This window comes from Hipposideros armiger, unplaced genomic scaffold (assembly GCF_001890085.2).
Source record: "Hipposideros armiger isolate ML-2016 unplaced genomic scaffold, ASM189008v1 scaffold_1004, whole genome shotgun sequence".
Lineage (NCBI taxonomy): Eukaryota > Metazoa > Chordata > Mammalia > Chiroptera > Hipposideridae > Hipposideros > Hipposideros armiger.
Genome location: NW_017732354.1, coordinates 201,473 through 221,305, shown reverse-complemented (window position 1 = coordinate 221,305; position 19,833 = coordinate 201,473). Strand labels below are relative to the sequence as shown.

Below are 19,833 nucleotides of genomic sequence, written 5' to 3'. Positions count from 1 at the left end.
TGGAATCTTGAGTGAACAGAATTAATGCCACTTCCGTTTTGGAAGATTTATTGGGTTGTCGGAAAAGTCATGATGCATTTTTGCAATGAAAAACACAGAAAAAATATGTCATGACTTTTCCAACAACCTAATAGAATCTATCATTTGCTCTGCTTTCTTTTTCTCTGTGCCATGGGTAATGGCGATGCTGCTGATGGCGGCTGCTCTGTCATCTTAGGTCCCAGCCAACCCAGGAGGGACGTGTCAGGTAAGCAAGAATCATTGTTCTTTTAAACCACTGAGACGTGGAGGTTACTTGTTATCCCAGCAAAAACCTAACTGATCTATCATACAAGTTAAGGAGATTCTATTAAAAACTTGAATGATGAAAAAGACAGAGACACGCAAAGGCCTCAGAGAAAGAGCTTAGGATGTTTGAGGAGCAGAAAGGACAGTGGTCGGCTTAGGTTTCCACATAATTTCAATTGTCAACAAGTGAGAGAATTGTAAACTTCAGTGGGGTTGGAGGGGTGGTAACATAATCTAATTGAAGAAGGTTATCCTTAGGCTACAGATTTTGACAGAATAAAGACCTTTCCACGCCCTTCTCAACAAGTACAAACACACAAAAACATCTTTGATGAACACATACTGTACAAAAATGAAGACAACAGGTGGTTGTAGAAACTGTATGTGTTTTGGCCAAACAGAGGAAGATCAAATTTACACAGGGCAACAGTGATGAGAAGCAAGCCACTCGCACAGAGCTGGAGAAGGACTTGGGAACAGGGTGCAGCAGGTCCTGGAATGATTCAAGATGCTGACTAAAGGGTATTATTTCACAGACTGAATAAGACATGCAGAGCCCTGGCTCTGCAATGCCAGCAGCTGCAGTCGGACAGCTACCCACCCTCATCCCTGAGGGAATGAGAGACATAGCTAAGGATAAGCTGAACCAGACAGACTGAGCCAGCAACAATCAAGGGTAGTGGTGAGATACAGACCAAAAACAGGGGGCTAGGTAAAGCTACATAATAAAATGTGACTAGTTGGCAGTCTCTTTCTACTGCCAAATTCCAGGGGCCTGATCTTTAGGCTCAGGCAAGAGGCCAAATGAGACCTTTCTGGAGAAATTTAACCATCCCACAGAAAGGAAGGACCTTTAGACATTGACATCTGAGGGGACCTAAAGAATCAGCCATCTGGGCCCAGCATGGCAGCCTACACTAAAGCCCATCCACTAATCTTCAATTAGCATCTCACCCTAAAATATGAACACACAAGGATCACCAGACATTTCAGAACAGTTTCTCAATAAAAGAAAGAGGTCAGTCATATCAAGCAACAGAAAGGGGCGGGGGTGGGGGTTGGGGGGGCGAGGTGGTACTCAAATAAAATAGGAACAATAAAGATTTTCAAAATGTACATAATCAATATCATCAAAGAAAGGAAACTACATCAATATGAAACTATAAACAGGATACTATAATCAGTAAAATTCAGAAAAACTTCAAATACAATGAATAACAAATTCAGTTAAAGGGACAGAAGATAAAGTTGAGGCAATCTCCTGAAAAGTGGAACAAAGACAACACACAATAGGAGACCAGAGGAGAAAACTTTATTTGATATAGTACCTTATAAACAAAAGTTTCAAAGAAGAATCTAGAGGGGAGAAAATTTATTCAAGAAAAATTCAAGAAAAGTAGCTAGTACTGAAAATAGGTATTTGCAGGTGGAAAAGGCCCATCAAGGCCCAATTTACCAATGGTCAAAGGGAGGCAGAATCACATCAACTCAGAACGTCAAAACACTCAGGGGCGGGGACGACGAGGCCCACTACCACTACAACAAAAAGAGCTTCCAGGCTTTATTTACACAGTGGTGGGAGAAGTCGTGAACTAAGAACGACCAGGTTTCTCAACAGCAACATGAAAGCTAGGAAATGATGGGTGAGTGCCTTCTAATTCTGAAAAAACATTATTTTCAACTTAAATTTCTATAACTATTAAAATGATCAACAAGTAAAGGATGAATAAAGAGATTTTTCAGTCACGCAAATTAATCCCAAATTTAAATCCTATGCATACTTTCTCAGGAAGTTAACTGATATGAAGAAAGAAGCCATGAAAAAGGAAGAACTGGGATCCTGTGTTGCCCAGGAAACAAGACTGAACACAGGAAGGAGGCAAATGGATTTTCTGGACCAAGAGCTCCACAGCTGATCCAGAATCCGTATTAGAGGAAGCATGAAGCATCACAAGGTCATCTCAGGGAGTAAGACGAAGTGGATCAATTATCGTAGACTCAATAAACACGTAAGTTTATGCTGTAAACAATAAGCAACACATATAAATTATGGATATCCTTGCAGAAGTTTTAAAGTTTGGAAAACAGAATCAAACAGCCCATTAAAATAAATGCAGTATCCAGAAATGCAATGATGGTTCAATGTTAAGAAATAAATTACTGTAATTAACATTGGAAGAAGAATATGATCACCTCTTCAAGTGCTGCAAAAGTACCTGACATGATTTAATATCCATTTATGTATAAAAAACAATAAGGTACAAATTGAGGGATACTTGTTTAATATAAAGTTTTGAACAGACATTTCTCCAAGGAAGATGCACAAATGGCAAATAAGACACTTAAAAGATACCTGACATCGTTAGTCATTAGGGAAATGCAAATCAAAACCACAGTGAGATACCACTTCACACTCACGATGGCTGTTACGCAAAACAGCAGACCAAGTAAGTGTGGATAAACAGGCAGAGAAACTGCTATCTTCATACACAGCTAGAGAGAATGTAAAACAGGCAGCAGCTGCTTCTGAAAACAGTTCGGCACTCCCTCAAAAGAGGGGGGCATTGTCATATGATCCAGCAATAATTCTTCTAGGCATATGCCCAAGAGAATTCTATTCTGTTGGTCAAAGGGTACAAACGTGCAGTTAGATGATGAATAAGCTGTGGGATCTAATGATCAACATTGTGATCATAGTTAACAATCAATCCTACGTTACATATTTGAAAGCTGTTGAGAGACTAGATTGTAAATGTTAATTGTGTGACCTGATGGAGTTGTTAGCTAACCTATGATGGTAATCATATGGCAATACATACATGTATCAAATCAACACAGTGTACACCTTAAACTTACACAATGTTATATGTCAATTATTTCGCAATTAAAAAAACCCGATATCCAACAAAAACTTATGCATGCATATTCATAACAACCAAAAAGAGAAAACATCCCAAAGATCCATGAACTAATAAATGGATGAACAAAATGTGATACATCTACTGAAACACTACTCATATAATGCAATACTCTTGAACCACAAAAAGGAATGAAGCACTGACACAGGCACAACATGGATGAAGTCTTTATGCTAAGCGAAAGGGGCCAAGGACACAAAAGGCCACACGGTGTAACTCCACTGATATGCAATGTCCAGAATAGGCCAATCCCTCGAGACAGTAAGCAGATGACTGGTTGCCCAGGCCAGGTGAGAGGGAATGGGGAGAGTTCATGGATTCAAGGTTTCTTTTTGCACAATGAGTGTTCTACAATTAGATAGTGGTAATGGCTGCACAACCTTGAGAACATGCTAGAAACCACTGAATTATGCACTTAAAACACAAGTCACGGAAGCCAACTGACATGTCACGTTGTTGAAGAACCTGGAGAGGATTATTTTTATATCTTCTATTAAAAGTTTTCAACTTAAAAAGAATATTAAAACCACAGTCACTTATTTTTATTTATTTAATTTTTTTAAGATTTTTTTTTTAATTGGGGAATTGGGGGGATGGTAACAGTGCTGGGGAATTGGGGGAAGGGGAACAGACAAGTTGCTGTCATTTTTTTTGTTCTTCAGTCTAGTTGTGGAGGACGTTGCTTCACTGGCCCAAGTTGGCACCATCATTGCGCTCTTCCCGGGCGAGGCACATCAGTCGCCGGCTTCTGGACAGCCGCTCACTGCGGCTGCTGGCCGCTCACGCTGGCTGCTGGCTACACACGGTAGCCCATGGCAACCCACTGCCACAGGGGCTGCAGCCTACGCCGTCGCCGGCGACTCACGGCAGCCCAGCTCCAGGTTGAGCTGTTGTTCAGCATCTTAGCTGTAGAGGGCAGTGTCACTGGCCCTCATATGTGGGATCCGAACCGGGGCCCTCTGGCATCCCAAGCCAGTTCTTAACCATTGCGCCACTCGGCCGGCCCCACAGTCACTTATTTTTAAATGTGTCTCCCCTTCCCTGAGACCAGCTCCCTATCCTCCAGAAATGAGCTCCTCTCTGGCTTTCATTGTTAACTTTTTAAAACAACTGTTATGGGAAATGTCAAGCATATATAAATGTAGAATTATAGGAGGAACCTTTTGTGCTTCAATAATTAACATTTTGCCATATATGTTAAGTCTAAATTATTTTCCTAAAAACTTCCAAACCTCAGGTATCCAATGTTCATTACTGTACACAGTAATTTATCCTTAATAACAGAAAACAATGATCAAATGTAAATTATAAAATTCTGTTAAAAAAACAAACGACTCTTTCTAATATCCTCCTCCCCTCTGCTACCAAAAAATACTGAAAAAAACAATAGATTATATGTATGGCCCCCTCTCAAACATCAATGAAAAAAATCTGTGCCTGCATAACCTAAAATAGTATTAAAGATATTTTTTGTTTGTATTTTGCATTTGACTCTTATTTTGTGGTTTTACTAAATATGTACTCTGAATCATGTCCTGGATATTTACGAAAACTAAGACCAAATAATCAGAAATTCTGCACTCTATAAATATGTTACCTATCCAATGAATATAATCTGCCAGTCTACTTCCAAATGCATAGCTTTCACATTACTGACAGGCAACTAGTTGTTTTGTTTAACTTAAATAAGTGCCTTTAAGCTAAGTATGTATCATTTTTGTGATCAGCATATTCCATTAAGAAATTAATCACATAAAAAGGAGAAAAGGTTTTCAACTAGTTATGTGACTTGCGTAAGTAAAATACTAAAATACTAAAATACCTATTTTATCCTTATTTAAAGTAAGATGTATAAATCTTCCAAATAAATGATTTCTTTAAGCATTAAACATCTCTTAAAACACTGTGACTGCAAATCTAAAGAATATTAGACACACCGATACTGGTTTAAACGAAGTGTACAGCACATTTTCTTAGGAACTGAGGGCCATCATCACATACAGTGACACACCTATACCTAGTGGGTCACATAGGCGCTTCCTGCCCTATACCAGGGTTCTCAACCTTGGGGCTCTCGAGGTCCAAGTGACTCTCTGTTGAGGGACTGTTCTGTGCGTTCTAGGATGTCAGCAGCACCCCTGGCCTCTACCCACCAGATGCCAATAGTAGCCTCCAAGGCATGACAATCACAAATATTTCCAGATATTGCCAAATGTCCCCTGAGGGGCAAACTCACTGGCTGCAAACCAAATGGCCACACTTTCTACATCTGTGAGCTGGGTTTTTGTAATTTTCTATCTCCTCCCTGTGTTTACCACTCAGTGGAATGGTAACCTCCTTTAAGTATGCATCCCCTTTCCCTTTTAAAATTATTTAAATGTGTTGCCCACTAAAATATCAGACTACCACCCTGATGACAGATAGGGTCTCTCAGGAGGACCTCTTTGGTCAGGGTGGAAAAGGGTGAAACTTTCCTCTGAAGGAAGGGTATGTGTTTTTCAACAACTATCATAGATACTAGTTAGCCTTTTGACATTATTTAGTCTTGTTTTAATTTTCACCAAAACTGAAAGTGCAAAAATTGTATCCTGTTTTATTTTGCTTTCCTTAAGATTGCTACTGAGGCCAAAAATCTTTTCAAGGTTTTTTGTGGGGTTCTTTTGTAGCTCTTCTTTAGAAAATTACTTGTTTATGTTCTCTATGTATTATATTGTTTGCCATTTTCTTAATTCTTCAAAATTTTCTATACACCTAAAGAATACTACACTTTGGGTTATCATTTATGTTGTCAATATTGTCCCAGTTTCTTCCTTTATGATAGGCTTTTGTTCAGTTTTCAATTTTTTTTTTTTTTAAGATTTTTACTGGGGAATTAGGGGGCTGGGAACAGTGCTGGGGAACCAGGGGAAGGGAAACAGACAAGTTGCTGTCCTTTTGTTTTTCAGTCTAGTTGTGGAGGACGTTGCTTCACTGGCTCAAGTTGGCGCCATCATTGCGCTCTTCCTGGGCGAGGCACATCAGTCGCCGGCTTCTGGACGGCTGCTCAGTGCGGCTGGTGGCCGCTCACGCTGGCTGCTGACTACACACAGTAGCCCATGGCAACCCACTGCCACAGGGGCTGCAGCCTACGCCGTCGCCGGCAACTCACGGCAGCCCAGCTCCAGGTTGAGCTGTTGATCAGCATCTTAGCTGTGGAGGGCAGTGTCACTGGCCCTCATATGTGGGATCCGAACCGGGGCCCTCTGGGGTCCCAAACCAGTTCTTAACTATCGCGCCACTCAGCTGGCCCCCGATCTTGCTTTTAAAATGACCCCAACATGGTGCTGTTTGGTAGTCAGAGCGCAGGAGGCTGTGCTGTGTCAGAGGAGCTTCGCTCAGCCTCTGGAGTTATGGTGCTAAGTGCTCGGTCATCAGGTGCGCCCAGAAGAGGGAAGAGGAGTGCACCATCTGTGCCGAGGGCATCCCGGAAAGCGCAAAATAACACCTAGAGTGCGGGAGGAAGCTATGAAGATGGAAAAGCAGCTAAGTCTGTGGATCCATGAGATGACAGCCATGGTCAGGAAAATGCTAAACTAGTGCTGGCGGGCATGTTTCAAGGCGTGACAGATACTCCAGGAAAAACTACAGGCAAATGTTACACAGGAAAAAGGTTATGTAGAAAAACAGGTTTTCCACACTGAGAGTGGCTTTTTTACAAGAATGTTGGCAAACGAAAAGGCACTGGGTTTACAAAATGTGACCAGAGCCTCGCTGGAACCTATCCTTGCATTTCCCCTAGGAGTAAAGGGTCAGTGTTGGCCAATTCTGTTTGTGGTGACTTCATGGGACATAACTACAGGAAATAACCAGAATTGACTGTAATTAGAACAAAATGTGATTGTCACTTTTTAAATGTTTTGAATAGTCATTTTTATAACATAAAAATAAACCTCCTGAAAACCATTTTAAGTAGGCAGGTGAAAAAAAAAGAAAACCTGAAGTCACGATATTTCCAGTTAGAGATACCCAACTTTGGATAAATGTTAGCATGGCTGAAACAGGGGTTACTGTGATCCTGTAATTTGCTCCTAACGTTAGTTCCTAACAAGTCAGTTAAAATGACACAATCATTCTCTTCCAGGAACTTAAAAATCCATGAAATAGGACATATCATGTTGGTATTAAAATTATTTTTATCGAGCCACTCACCTATCACATAGCAATCATACAAGCCCATGCTAAGTTAACCAGAATGCTTCTCTCTCAAGTATTTTTTTCAAAAGCAGTATCATAATTTGTAGACTGTATAAGGATAAACTTCAAATATGAACAAAAGGATAGATTCTGGACTTCAAAACCGATGCAATATGAGTTAGAGTATGTCTGAGCACCACAGGGAAGGTACTCAAGAGCAGAGACAACAGGAAGTCGGCCAATTTTGTCTGATGTTAACAGTTTACATTAAAGTAACACATCTTGCTTATTAAAAGTTTGAATCAATGTAAAAGGTAGACAACTCAAATAATGGTGTATACTTTCATGCACATCAACAGCCACAGTGCTCTTCTATAGACTAAGATCTAGGTGATATCTCTATCTGTATTGACCTGCTTCTTCCTAATACATTTACCTTCGAAATTATCATCTCTTTAATTCATGAAATTAGACCAGTTTTGCAAATGAACTCTTCCATTATTTAGACTCTGATTATATGAAAACCATGATTTTTTAAAAACCATCAATTATTTAGCAGGCCATATAAAGGAAATTTTATCATAACAAAGAGCCATTCTCATTGTACTTTATTTTGCTGTAATGAATAAGCAACAGAAGAAACAACTAACAAATTACATGACTACATTCTGGATCACAGACAGCGAATCCACGCAGAGACACATGGCCGGCGCTCCACACCAAGGCAAACGTCACATGACAGCATGTATTTAGGTGACATGCCACCTCTTATTTTTTATACTGTCTCAGTTGATATAACACATCTCAAGGTTATCTATATCTTTGAAAACGTATAAAATACTAAATGTGCAAGAAAATCTGAAGTCTTACAATTATTGTACGCACTATGTGAAGAGTATGGCGACAGCGGACACTGACCATGTCTGCCAGTACCGCTGGTGCTCCCTCTATAGCTAAACTGCCAAATACCTGTTGTTTTAACGATGTCTATTTCTTAAGTACTGAGTTTTAATTTGGTTAAAAGGATTCCCATAATCTTGAAAAGGTGTGTCAAAAACTTTGGTTTCAATTCACATTTCTAATTGTTTTGTAATGACTGCTCAAGGCACTGTATTAAGAAGGATTTTGCGGTCAAGGGATGAATTCACCAGTTACTGAGAAAGAGGGGGAAGAGTATGCGTCTCCAGGAAATGAAAAAAGTATATAATTATTAACTGTACTTAGTGAAAGCATGCTGTTTTCTAAAATAATCCCATCTCATCTACATTAAAAGTGGATGGAGCCTAAGCCATGGCTCCCTCTGGAAGTTGCCAGAACGGCTCACATCCAGCATGCCTCGGGCTGATCGTGGTGCAGCCGACAACAACTTCCTTCACCTGTGACTGTATTTCTCAACTTTCTCCATTTTTGAAGATGGGGCAGGCAGTAATCAGTGGTGACTCTCTAGTCTGAGGAGCAGAGCTCCATAAAAAGGAAGAGAAAGAAGAGTGAAAACGATTCACTTTATTTGACTCTTTCAGCCTTTCTCTTCTCTCATAGTAGCATAACAGCCCTTCTACTAAGTAATATATTTATTTAAAGTATAATACTTGACAAAGTATAAAATTCATTCCCAAATATACCAAAACATACCTAGATTTTAATAAATATTAAAAATAGTGAGTTAGCTGAATATTATTTAGCTATTCTTTACCACTTTACTACTGTGTTGTTCTTCCAAAAGTAAACTCTGTAAATACTTCTGGTTAAAAAATAGTAGCCTAACAAGCTAATACAAATTCTATTTGAGCACATGCGACACTCATTTTAACCACAATTGACAGTTAAGGGCATTTTATAGCTCCCTACCATCAGTTCTTTTCTTTATTCTATTGTATGTTTGAACACCCAGGCCATCCAATCAATCAACATTTATTTCCATTACACAACAATTCAGGTTGTTTTGAGTACAGACACTACAGAGGCTGCGTCCCCTCCCCTCTGCTTGGACAGTTGCTAGTTTCCCTGAGGAGCTGACACTTAGCCTCAGGCCTCTAGGACATTTAGGATCAGCCAGCAAGGTGGAAGCAAAGAAAGGCTGTAGCACTAGATAGAGGTGGCACAGCACAAGGGGGCCAGATAATGTGGTGTTTCATAAGCCCTCATAAAGGATCTGAGACTTGAACCTGGAGAACTGTTCAGCAGAAGACTAAAGATTAGACTCCCAGCAACTGTTCAGCTTTGAAGCTTAGTCTGTCCCAAGCACGGGGACTCCACCTGCCTGATGGATCACCTGGTATCAGGTTCAGTAACAGCTGTGTGGCTCAGTGAGGGCAAGTATGCTGCTTTTAGGGCAGATGTCCTAGCTCCTATAAAATGGTCTCTTCCTTCTCTATCACCAGGTCCAGATGTGATGCCCCAAACTGATGAGCGATTCTGTCACCACAAGGGAACCAGCCTCAGGATCAAGCTGAGGGTGATGGACTGCACAAAGGAAAGTCGGTACTTTGGCAGCCTGGAGGTCACAGCACCCCTCTGGGGCAGCTTCAACCATATGATGGTGGCAGAAGCTGGACTGGAAGAAGGGACACAAGAGGAAAGACGATGCTTTTGATGAGTGTTCAGAAAGGACATAGAAGAAAAGCACAGCAGTGGGTGTGTTGTTTTGTTGTTTATTTTGTAATGGTAGGAGATGTTGTGTGTCTGAATGTAAACAGAAGGAAGCCTGTACAGAAGAGGTGAGAGGTTTCTGGAGGGTATGGTCTTGGACACGGGAAGAGAATAACAAAAGGAGACATGAGTGCAAGTGTTTGCAGACCTGAAGTTCCTTCTCACATGATGCAGTCTCTCTCCTCTGAAGATAAGAGGCCAAAGTGGGCACAAGAGCGGGCGAGGGGAGTTGAGGAAAGAAAAGAATGTTCAGTAAGTCACCATGGAAAGTGTAAGATGAGCTTGATTGGAAAAATAAAGTACAACTGAGGGCCCAGATGACCATCTATGTCAGTTTCCGAGAAGCTACACACAGGGTCACCCATCAGCTCTCTAGTTTCCCTCCAGTGTGTAGGCAAGCAGAGCGTGAAGTGAAATTCATCCAGAATGTGGGTTTTGCCTATACTGTACCTTGTCGGCACTGCAAAGATAAAGGGGCACTCTTCTGTCTACCTGTGTGCACTTATGCAACCTACTGTGTGTACAGCACTGGACATACAAGGTATTATAATGATATTTAAAAGTCAGTGCTTTCAGGTCAAGTAACTGGGAAGATAATTATAGGGGTAACAGTTAAATAATGAAAGGAAATAGAATAAAAACTAGTTGAGGCAAACATCAAACGCTGTAAAAGTTAGTGAGGGGACAGGTCACTGTGAGACAGCAATAAGATGAAGAGAAGTGAAGCTGGACATAGATCTCATGTGCCAACAAATTTTATACTGAAGTGTAAGCTGACTTCAGCTCTGGGGGTAGAATAAGGGAAAAAAGGATACCTGAGCAAGTTACAAAATGTTACTTATACAACCAGTACTATCCGTGCGTTAAAAAAACACTTATTCAACAAATAAACAGAATGACTGCTTAAAGTTTTACTTAAGGGAATAAGAGAAACAAGTAGAAAATCAGACTAAGAACAGAATCCAAAATATCATGAATGACAGAATTATGAAGAGGTTTACAATGACCTCATCTCACTACCTAGTAGCAAATTCCTGGCCACAGTTCAGGGAAAGGACCCCGAAGCCTGCACCCTTCCCAAATTGAGGCGACTAACACAGCAGAGACTGGTGGCCAGTTTGCAGTTTAGCATTTCATTTGTTAGAATCCAAAACTCTCAGCCAATTACTTTCCATCAATCAGACTTTGGATCCTCTTCCCTTTCTATTATTTACAATACTTAAGATCATTCTACCAAATGGTACCTGTACTAAACAAATACTGACTTGTAATAACAGTATACCCATTTAACATTTCCACTCATTCCTCAAGGTCAAAATTTATATTCAATTTCAAATGCAACCCAAGCCATGTTCCCTGGCATCTGCAGAACTGATGGACACTGCATCAGAGAGGAAGGGACAGAAACACTTGAACGTTATCAGGCACTCCACAGGTTCCCAGGGCCATGGGGACACTGTAGCATCCTGGCCAGCTGTGCTCATGTGACAGGGTTTCTTCCCTCACTCCCTGGTACTCAGCTCAGACACTGAGCCTGCCGCTGCAGGGCCCATGTCTCTGGGGAACAACGACATGAAAGTGAAATGACACCCCCCAATCTGAAGGAATACCAAGGATAACCTGAAGGCCAGGAGAGCGCCCCTTTATCTTTGCAGTGCCGACAAGGTATAGGCAAAACCCACATTCTGGCTTTCACCAAAGGCCAGACAAAGGCCACACTGCTGATCAGAGCCCAAAACACGTCCTTGCATGGTCTCACTCCTGCCTGCAGACACAACCCATGGTGGCTGGCATGATACCTACGGAAAGACATCCAAGCTCTTCTGCTATCTGTCAGGGTCACAAGCTTCCTCCAGCACCTGCAGGAACACTAGGCTGCTGCTCAAATTACAGGAAAGCCCAGAGACACTGCAAAGGAGTGGCAGGCAGTCCACCTACTGAAAGTCATTCCTCTTTGACCTGATGCGGGACCATCAGGAAACACCACCCAACCCTACCTTTGATACCCACCTTCCCCGACCATCAGCAGAGTGACAGTACAGAGCACTGTAGAGGAACCAGAAAAGACCTCAGATCTTTCCTTCTGGAATGCATTTATTTTTCAGGCTGTCAATCCTCTTTAAGACACGTCATGAATATCATTCTTGAAAGACAATTTCTGAGACATACAGCTAAAGGTCACAGGGTACATCCTTTTCTATAAGCCCTTCCAAAAATTAATACTTAAAAGGCATATATACCAAGACTGTCTGAAAAAAATAAAAATTTAAAACTTGACAAGTTAAAAAAAAAACACAGGGCCACCCAAGTGGTGCGCTGGTTAAGAGTTGGCTTGGGGCACCAGCTCTGAGCAGCAGGGCTCCGGTTCGGATCCCACATTAGGGCCAGTGACGCTGCGCCCTCTAAGCTAAGATGAGCAACAGCTCGACCTGTAGCTGGGCTGCCATGACTAGCTGGCTCCCGTAAGCTACCATGAGTAGCCGTCCAATGGCCGGCGACTGATCTGCCTCACCTGGGAAGAGCGCAATGATCACAATACCAACATGGGCCAGTGAAGCGACGTCCTCCACAACTAGACTGAAGAACAAAACGACAGCAACTTGTCTGTTCCCCTTCCCTGATTTCCCAATCAAATCTTTAAAACAAACAAAAAAACACGAAGTTTTAAACATAGAGCCCAGATCTCTCTGTAGATATTCCTATTTAATGTTTTGTTAAGGAAAAAAAAAAAAAGTAACTCAGAAGTTCACTCATGACTGAGAACCAGTGTGCTATGAAGAGTATGCCAGGCTACTCTTGGTTCCGAATGTGTCAGCTAGAATCCAGAATTTATTTAAAAGAATAAGATCCAGATACTTCTGCAACTAAGGCTTACAATAGTGTATTTTTTCATTAGCATTTAAAATATGCAAATGAACCAAGAGAAAGTCCAATTTTAAACTAACTGGTGGTTGTTCTGCTTTTAGTTAACTTAAAAATAACTAAGACTAAAACTAGTTTTATTAATAATCCTAAGAAAATAAAATTTAACTTTCAAATTATCCAAATGGAAATTTCTGACCTGAAACAATGCAACATGATCAGAAGCGAGAAGCTTCTTAAGATTACACATGTAGAATACACATGTGCAGCCTAATAAAATAAGTAGGTGCAATATTTCAAAATAAAATGTATCAGGTATTTTGACATTACGTAATACTAAATGTGCTCTTTTTAAACAGAAGAAATGTTAGACTGTAAGTACAGTAGAAAAATCTACCACCTCTAACTTTATCATCTCTATGCTTTAAAAAAAGACAAAATTTCTAAATAAAATGTCCCCAAATCTTTTAAATATGTTATTCATGGAAATGCCCCCAAAATTAGTCTCACTTGTTTCTCCCCAAGAACTGGGCAAACTAGGTTTCTCTTATATTAATTCAAGGGATCCATGTCAAAAATAAATTGAAAATTAAGGACTTGATCTCCCAGACAGCATTTCTCAGATGCAGTTTTGAGACAGAAAAACAATCAACAGGCAGATAAATCAATTTACGAAAAAAACTAAGAAGTTCATAATGGCTTTCAAGATGAGTTTCCACATGCAGAGCTTTCCCCATGCTTAGCCTTCATTAAAAGAATATTTCTTCTTAAAAATCTTTCCATAGCTATGAAATATGAGAAAACCATATTTAATATTCCATTATAACATCCCCAGTGAATACCGAGATGACCTGAATCTGTGAATGCGACAACTCAGTCACCTGCTTCTCTTTTCACCACATGCTCCTCCTAATACTTTATTTTAAATGACGGTGAACACCCACTGAACTCTGAAGCCTTACACTTCGAGCAACTTTCAGAAATTAGCTATTTCGATCCAGACAACTATCCAGCACAGGGAATGCTAAAGGACGCCCCTTCCCATGCAGCAAGGGCACTCTAAGTGTGGAATTAATCCCAAATATTTATCAAACATTTCTTTCCTACATGTAAGTTTTACAATAAAAGACAGTTGTAGGTTCCTCCCTCCAACCCTGTGGCAAGTATCTTCATCATGTGAGATGTAAACAGTGACAGCAAGAAAAACGGCCAGTTATAGATGCTTGTTCTTAGGTATATGGAGTTGGAGTTGACCAGAACTTTATGTATGGAATGCTCTGATTACCAGGTTTCTAATATTCCTTTTCTTCCCACCTCCAACTTCTGTAAAAAGCGTGAGCTTAGTTTTACATTCTTTTATTGTTCCGTTTCTGGCAGACTGGTACATTTGGAACATGATGATGCATTCAGTACACAGATCCAAGGACTCTGTGGGTTTTACAGAGACAGCAGACAGAGCATAGGCGTGGCAGTCGTAAACTTGAATTCAAATACCCACTGGTTCATATATTGGGTGACCTCAGTCACTGGTGACTTCACCTCCTGCATCTGTTCTCTTAGAATAAGCTACAGAATACTAGTAATTGTTCTATAATATTGTAATTTATCATACCATCATACTGTCCCTCATGCTGCTGTGAGGACTAAATGCAGTATATAAATTGCCTTGTATGTTAGGTGATTGATAAGTGGCTCGTTTTTTTTAAAAAATGGTGCTGTCACAAGCAATATGTTTATAATAAAATCCAGCTTTCTAAAAACTGCATACAAAATAGACTTCTAAAGGGATCTAATGTACATATATAATCAAATTAAAATTCATTTATGACAGACTCTTGCAATAAACCACAGTATCTTCCTGATTTTAAAAAAAAAACAGCATTTTTAATACCAATTGTGAGCTCTCCCAATCTGAATACAAATCCATTTAAAAATACCTGTATATATTTTTCTTTAGTGTTTACATGATTAATGCTTGAACTAGGAAAGAAGAATCTACCTTCTTCAAATTATAATTTAAATTTAGTTAGCATACAAGTAGATCAAACTAGGAAAAAATACTTTAAAATTTCAGTGGGCCTACCTTTCACTTAAATGCTTAGAAAATCTTGAGAACATAAAAATTACCAATCATAACTAAGTTGTTTTTAAAAATCCTCAGGTAGTTAATACAATGAAATCACAGTTACATATTACAATAAATTTGAAATCATAAATATTAAGATCTCAAAAGTAAACTTAGCTCAAACACAATGTGCCTTAACTCACACCCCTGTACTTACTTACTTCTGTTACATTCCATTGGGTTGTCGGAAAAGTCATGAAAGCAATGACTTATTTTTTCTATGTTTTTTGTTGCAAAAATGTGTCATGACTTTTCCAACAACCCAATATTTCACTTGCTTTAGTAGTTATGTTACTTAGCAAGGGTCTAATACATAGTAGAGTTCCAATAAATAACAATTTTTAATGAATGCACTCAAGATATTAAAACATATTCTACCCACTGTAAAAAATACAATATTCTAATGTGATCTCATGTAATAGATTAATTATGGAGTTACCTGAACTATAAAAGCATGCATTTAAAACAAAACCAGTTTATTATCCTTAAATATTACTCAGTTTAAAAAAAAAACAAAACACTGTACAAAATTTCAGCAACACACATTTTCTAACCAATGTGTAAGAGCACATGTGATCTGCTAAATATATGCTTCTCATCACTGAATAGATAAAAGTCAATATGATGCTCACAGAACAGTATTCCTTACCTTTGCCATTTCTTTCTTTAATTTCACATAAAGTCAGGCAAACGTTTAGCCGTTTATTTACCAAAGAAAAAATATACCCAAAAATAGAATGAAATACTGTCTATCCGCTACTTCCATATAAATTATATTATTTGTAAAAACTGAGTTATCTAACGGTTTGCTAAATTTCCCTACTAAACACATAATGGGCTATATCAATATTTTTAAATTTTCAAATAAATTTTTATATATTTGTATTTGTAAGTAATTTTGATATTAAATATTGTACAGCATTTTCACAATACAAACTAAATAGCTTAAGTTTTTAAGTCGAAAATCAGTATTAGCAGGCACACACATGCAAAAAGATCTTAACCCTAAGGCAGCACCTATATTTAAAATATGTTACAACTGATATTTAGATTACGATTTTTATCTTCCTCGCATTATCTTCATTTGTATCATTTTACCTCTTTTGGCAGGGATTTTGTTATATGGATCACATTCTCTCACAAAATTCCTAGTTCATTCGTCATTAGAGTGTGTGTGTGTGTTTTAATACAGGTGTGCTACGAGGAGGCGGGACATTCCATAATTGAAAGGAAGACTTTGATGCTTTTAAGATGATCATGTGCAAGATTTTTAAAAGTGGAATAGTTAGTGTGTATAAAGAACTTGACACAGTGTCTGAGACATAGTAAACATACAACATGTGATACATATTACCATCATGGTTCGCAACTGTATACTAAACTTGTGGATACCAAAGCAATACAATCATGACCAAAGGAGGACACACGTCTGATAAAGTGTAGAACCTTCCGGCACTAAAGCTCTTCACGGAGTCACTGCACCAAAGCAGATCTAAACTGTTTGGCAAATTTGGCAATGCCACTGCAAGACAGTAACTGGAAGTTATCATACAAGAGACATGGGAAGAAATCAAACTCAAATCTGTTATTCGGTACTTCTTGTCAAAATTCCTAGTAAAATGTTGGTGAGGGATTAGTCCCACAATGATCAAATGAAGAGGCGCCAAGCAGTGTTCATTGAGAAAGTCTATATGCTTCAAGCAAGTATAAAACATACAACCTGAAGTGGTTACTTACAGACAGGATGACAGATGTAGGAAAAGACAAAAAATTTTAATTAAAAATCCATGGTTAAAATAAGAACGCTCAATGCTATGTACTTCATTACCTATGTTCTTCATTAAATATTAAGAAGTAATAACAGGCAGCTGCCTGGGGCTGGGGAGAGGGGGGATGGATGGCGAATTAAGTGTTTAATGGATATGGAGTTTCAGTTTTATAAGATGAAAAGAGCTATGGAGATGGTGGTGATGGCTGCACAACAGTGTATTTAATGTATTTAATACCCCTGAACTGTACACTTAAAAATGTTTGAGATGGTAATTTTTTTGGTATGTATGTTTCCGCACAATAAAAAATAATTTTAAAAAGGTAATGATACCAAGATTCTTAGAAGTGCTTCAACTTCAGGCCCAAGGAATATAACAAATGCTTATTTTCCAACCTTCAAAGATAACTAAAGAGATTCAGATGCTACTACAGTCCAATTAGTAAGACAAGGCATATATGAGCACGTCCTACTGTAATTTCAGAGCTTCGCATCTTTCTACACTAGTTAGTGTAATTATTATTAACACTGAATTTGACTCAAATGAATTGAATTAACCAAACAGTCATTCATGTTTATAGTACAGTTACTATCACCCTTGTCTTTCAGATGAAGAAACCGAGGCCCATGTAATTTGCCCAAGATTTGCCCTTTGCTAATAAATGAGAGGTGAGATTCAGACCCAAGCCATCTATCTGGTCTCCAAGTCATTTTGCTATGCTACCTCTCTAATCTAGTGACATCAATTCTAACTACCCTGTAAACAAAAATTCAATGTTAAGTCCAAGTTAAGGTTTTCAAACAATGAAAAGTTTTTAACTATCCTAAGTCTGTCTGGTTTCTCCTTTAATTTTTTTTCTAGATACATCCTCTTTGCTTAAACGGTATTTTCCATGTAGAATTCAATTGAAGGATGCTAACGGCGGGTAAGGAAAATCAGACACCAGAGGTTTAGGGCTCTAAGCAATATTAGGACAGCATTTGATAGTTCCACTACAAATGTTCAAATTCTAAATTAGCTGCATTGAGTGTCTCAATTAAGGTATGCCAAAGAGTATGAATGTTTCTATTATACGCTATCTGAACAACTCTTAAAGGAAAAAAGGGGATCAGGTTACAAAAAGGTGCGAATTCACATAAACACATGTCAATTCACAGAAACATGCAAGATGACATTCATTCAAAGTACCAACATAATGATATCCGAGGAATATTTAGTAGGAACAAAGGAACTGAATTTTAACGTTGTGATTTTTCTTTGTAAAGCCGGAAGCACTTGCGTGTTTATTTAAACACTTTGTAACAGGTAACTGCAAAAATTAAATCACCCAATTACAGAATGTAAAAGGGAGATTCAGTAGTCATATGAAAAACATATGTAAAAAAATCCCATGTAAAAGAGGAACCCTGTTAACCACAGGCAGAGCTAAGCAAGAAAAATATTTTATTGATTATGTCATAATCACATCCTGTATCTTCTAATCTTTGATTTTGCAGCCTCGCCATCTTATAGAGTCCACCAAAATAATGACTGTCACCAGCACCAGTTAGCCAAACACAAGGAAAATAACACACCTGTACAAAATTCGTATAATATTTTATCTCCTGCTGTACAAATTAGAATTCAGAAAAATCAAAGGTGACCTTACTAATTAGAAAGCACTCAAACTTTTAAAGTACAACCAAGGCTCTATCTCCCTGATAGCTTCCAATCATTAATTAGAATCCGTAACCCAAAAACCTGAAATGGTTATGCATCCCATAATTACTACACTTCAACTACCTTTCTCAGTTTAAAAGAAAATAAGCAAACGGTTTACTTTCTGCCTTTCCACAGACAAGTTATCTTTAAGCAGGCTCTTGCCTCCACGGACAAGGCTCACAGTTGGATGCAGAACACCTGGGTGAGGTAGACCCTGAGGACCCAGGGCCTAAACCTCAGAGTCAGATGGACCCCTGGAACCTTCAGGCACCCATCCTGAACAGGCTACCTGGCCACCTGCTTTGAGCTCACAGACACCCCACGCGTGCGAAGACGGGAACACCGAGGACACACTGCAAAGAACACCGGGTATCACGTGCCCACACCAGGTACCATTCAGACACCACATTAACACTGGCCCCGTGGACTGCCAGCACCACCACACACCGCACCTAACACAGGTACCACGTGCACATCGGGCACCATGCCCATGCTAAGTATAACGGGGCACCGTGCACACCCTGGTATCGTGAGCACACCGTATACAGCAGCAGGCACACCAAGTCCTATGCCCACTCCACATGACACCGGGCACTGTGGACACTGTCTATAAGCCGGGCAGCGCCAGGCACACACTGCACCACAGACACGTCCGGCGGAAAGCGTCCACAGCTGGCCCAGGAGAGCAGCGTGAGGGGCGGTCCACGTGGAAGCTGGGGTCCCAGGGCTGCCCCAAGAGCTAGGGCCCGGCAGCTCCTTTGCGGGTCCCACGGGCAGTCCCAGGGGGGGGAGGGCCTGCTGGGCGGAGGCCGCGCTGTCGCGGGCTCCCAGCCCTGGGAGACGGGGACCTAGCCCCGCAAGGGTCCTTGGGGACCGTCTGCCCAGCCTCGGCCATAGCTCCCGAACAACGAGCGGCGGCGGCAAACGCCCCCTCCCGCTCTCCGCACTCAGAGAGCAGCATCCGAGCCGGCCCCAAGGCCTGGCTGCACGGGGAAGGCCGGCCTGGCGGGCGGCGCTCACGCGACACCCCGGCTTCCCGGCTCCAGCAGGCCTTGAGCCGTCTCCATCTGGGCCTCCCCCTCCTGGCCCGCCAAAGGCGGGGGAACACGGGCGGGAACACGGGTGGACTCCCCCCCCCCAGGTCCCGGCCCACCGCACACAAAGCTCCGCGGACACCTCCGGCGGGATGCGAGAAAGCGAGCAGCGGTCACACCCGCGCGGCGTCCTGAGAGGTTGTAGCCGGCCCGGCTCCACACGGTCCCGCGCCCCGCCCGGCCCCGCGCCCTTCCCACCGTTCTGCTCCGGGCCGCGCCGCCTCCCCCGGGCTTCGGCGCCGGCCTCCGCCTGC

The 19,833-nt window shown here is 40.6% G+C and overlaps 1 protein-coding gene across 9 annotated transcripts in view; it reads right to left on the bottom strand.

Moving 5' to 3' along the window:
• The window catches only part of ZMYND11 (zinc finger MYND-type containing 11), a 125,120-nt gene that overhangs the window by 104,737 nt on the left and 550 nt on the right, over positions 1 to 19,833 (bottom strand). The window contains exon 1 of one of the 9 annotated variants that reach the window (XM_019631532.1): positions 19,778 to 19,833. The exons of the other annotated variants lie outside the window; for them this stretch is intronic. The gene's annotated coding sequence lies outside the window, so the exon portion shown is untranslated. The remainder of the gene's footprint in view (positions 1 to 19,777) is intronic. 9 annotated transcript variants of the gene reach the window in all.